The 2,973-nt window shown below is 51.3% G+C and overlaps 1 long non-coding RNA gene across 1 annotated transcript; it reads right to left on the bottom strand.

Moving 5' to 3' along the window:
- Positions 1-715: 715 nt before the first annotated feature.
- Positions 716-2,162, bottom strand: LOC119310131. Its single transcript, XR_005150663.1, has 3 exons — positions 1,675-2,162; positions 1,501-1,592; positions 716-956 (listed from the first exon to the last, which is right to left on the bottom strand). It is a non-coding gene; the product is annotated as an uncharacterized LOC119310131 (long non-coding RNA).
- Between the last annotated feature and the right edge of the window lie 811 nt (positions 2,163-2,973).

Below are 2,973 nucleotides of genomic sequence, written 5' to 3'. Positions count from 1 at the left end.
GAAGGAGCAAGAGCTCCGCCAGTAGCACCCGGAGCTCGTGGAGGCGGAGCGGGTGATCTTTGCCGATGCCGGCGACGAGGTTATCTTTATCTCCTCCTCCGACGAGGTCAAAGGCATCGAGGAAGGCGGCGCAGAGGGCGGTGAGGTGTGCGACTGGGCGGCTAGGACGAAGAGATCGACGTCGACAAGTGGAGGAGTGACTTCCCCGACTACGAAGGCGACAACAATGCCCGTGCGTTGCACCGGGCAAAAAATGAAATGTAACCTGCTTCATGTGCCATTATGCAACATTTTTATAATCTAATTTTCGCAAACATCAGAAATGAGGTTACACTGAGTATTTTTTTTTTGTATGATGAAATTTGGAATAAGAAATAAGGCTACATGTGCACGGATCTTCTAAGACTGCTCTGCGGCAATGAACTGCACTTGTTGAAAGTCAGAAAAGAAACCAACGCCAGTCACCACAAAACTATGGGGGTGATAATGGAAGCCACCCCCCAACCAAATCTTTGGAATGTAATCCAGCCTAACAGCATCATCATGAAAGTTGCAAGTCCAGTTGCGGTAGAGAAATCACCCATGAAAGATGAGTGCTCGTTTGGACTGGGGAACTGCCAAAATGAATAAGGAACCATGAAAAGGTTAAAGGAGTAGGTAAGTTGATTTAGCAGAGCGCAGTGGAAGTTCCGTGTAGATTTCTAAGCTAGATTTGCCTTGCGTTACATAGATTACCTATTTTGCGGACTGTGAATTAAGTGCTTTGGTTGGATATGCACAAATGGACGATGCATACGACTCCCAGTCTAGGATTGGTTTCGGTTCAGAGTCGTCCGGGCAAGCCTTGCATCCAAGTGCGTGGCTGTCGGTGGCGATGGATCTTGATCATGGAGCAGATAATGAGGAGCTCGGGGTGCTGCAGCCGGTATGCTATGGGACATTTGAGAAGCAGCTCACTGTAATTCAACACCAAAAAGACAGTGAGGCTGCTGTTTCGGTTCAGACTAAAGGCAAGACAGATCCCCAAGCTCCATAATTTGATACCTCCCAGGCATTAAGTAAAATAATTAGCTGTAGGCAGGTAACCAGAGTGTTTGGTGCAATCTGTCTATGGGGAATCATATATAGTTGTTTGGTTTCAATGATGTAACTATAGCCTCGAAATGAAACATCATGCTGTCCGAATATATGTCTGTGCAGTGCATAATTCCACGGATAGTTCACACGGGTTAAAGTGTTGTTTCATGTGCACATATTGATCAAGTAAATTCTTCCAATCTAGTCAATTGTATTGCTGGATTTTGGTGGTCATTCTGAATGTACAGATTTGTTGTGTGCATCTCTGAACTAATATGGATCTGTGTACAAACTATAACTTAGCACTATATCTGGTTCTTGCTATCAGTTTGATTTTGGTGGTCCAAGTGGATATATACACCAGTCATGCAGCCAGAGTCTGCACTATTTGTTTAATGTGAACGGGAGGAGCACAACACTGACCCCATCGCTTATCTCAGCCAGCTTCTTCAGGTCCACCATGGCCACCTACACCGAGCGCCATATCACGTCCCCGAGCTTCGTTGTCGACTCATCTACACCCAGCCAATCACCACAAACAGGGATACAATCAGATCTAATAAGAGATAGCTCCATGACCATGAGGAAGGGACGAACCGTCTGGGAGGCGCTCGTAGGCGGCGGCGCTGGAGCACATCCTGTCGTCCGCATCTCCAAGAGCTAATCGGGGCAAGGCGGTTGGTGTTGGGCGACGGCAGCGACGGTCTTGTAACCAGGGCGCGGGGAGGAAGGAATCGGTAGGCCGTGCGATGCCCTCGTCCTCCGGCGTGTAGCCGATCTGTCCCCGTCATCCCCGTCTCCTCCTCCGCTGCCTCCACTTCCCCCTCCTACTCCTACTGGCTCTTCCGCCGCCTCAACCTTCCTCTCGTCATCCTACCGGCTCCTCCGCTGCCTCCACCTCCCTCTCCTCGTCCTACCGTCCGTTGCCCGTGGCGGCGAGGAGCGTGTCGAGCAGCCCGTCGTGGTCGGCGGCATGCGCTCGAGCCGGCCGGCGCGGGCCCGGAGCGCGGCAGCCTGGGCCTCGGCGTCGGCGAACCGTGCACGGGGAGGAGGGCGCGGCGGAGAGAAGGCAGGCAGCAGTGCGGGGCGAACGGCGCGGCGGAGGATGCGGGCCGGCGGCGGGGAGGTGGCGGATCGAGATGGGGATGGGAGGCGCTGTCGCTTGACTCGGGGGTGGGTTTTTTTTTTCAAGCGCGTCCACGGGTGGGGTAGAAATGCGAAACGTTTTTTTCCACTTATTTACTGGATTGCGGGTTGATTTCCCAAAAGCAGAGGGACTTTTCTATAAAATTGTCGACGACGTACAGGCAGAAGCATTAGCTGCTTTATTAGTAGGTAAAGATGGTCTTGCCCATACGTACAGAAGTAGCACTTGCTATTTGATTTGAAGCTTTCTCATGCAAGTTGACTTGCTTTCGGTGATTGATGTACGAGTCCGTCTCGGGACTTGATTGTGCCAGCTGCAACTGGGTAGGGGCGGCTTGCGGTTTGACAGCAGCCACTTCAATGGACAAACGACTGCTGCCCTGGTGATTTGCACACGATGGAAAACCCTGTCGGTCCGGACTTCTAGCGATAGCAGTAGCGCCCCGAAATCGATCTGGCTCCAGATCAACAGATCGCCATGGCACCAGTGGCGGCGAAAATATGCAATACTAATTTTTTTTCGAACTTAAATCTCGTACTCCCAGATTCAAAGTTTAACCAGCGAAATTTAGCTGATCCGGCAGGCGATGAAATTCTTTAAAGAGTCCAGCAACTGTTCCTTGCCAGGTTATCTTGCACGATTATTCTGTGGCTACTCTTCTCCATCTGAGCAATCGCGAGCTTCTCGATCACTAGGAGAAATCCCTCCAAGAACTCAACACCACCGTGCGCAGGCCCCATGGAAGGCGC

Source organism: Triticum dicoccoides, chromosome 1B, assembly GCF_002162155.2.
Source record: "Triticum dicoccoides isolate Atlit2015 ecotype Zavitan chromosome 1B, WEW_v2.0, whole genome shotgun sequence".
Classification (NCBI taxonomy): domain Eukaryota; kingdom Viridiplantae; phylum Streptophyta; class Magnoliopsida; order Poales; family Poaceae; genus Triticum; species Triticum dicoccoides.
Note: the sequence above shows the minus strand (reverse complement) of the source record. Positions and strands in the feature narration are given on the sequence as shown.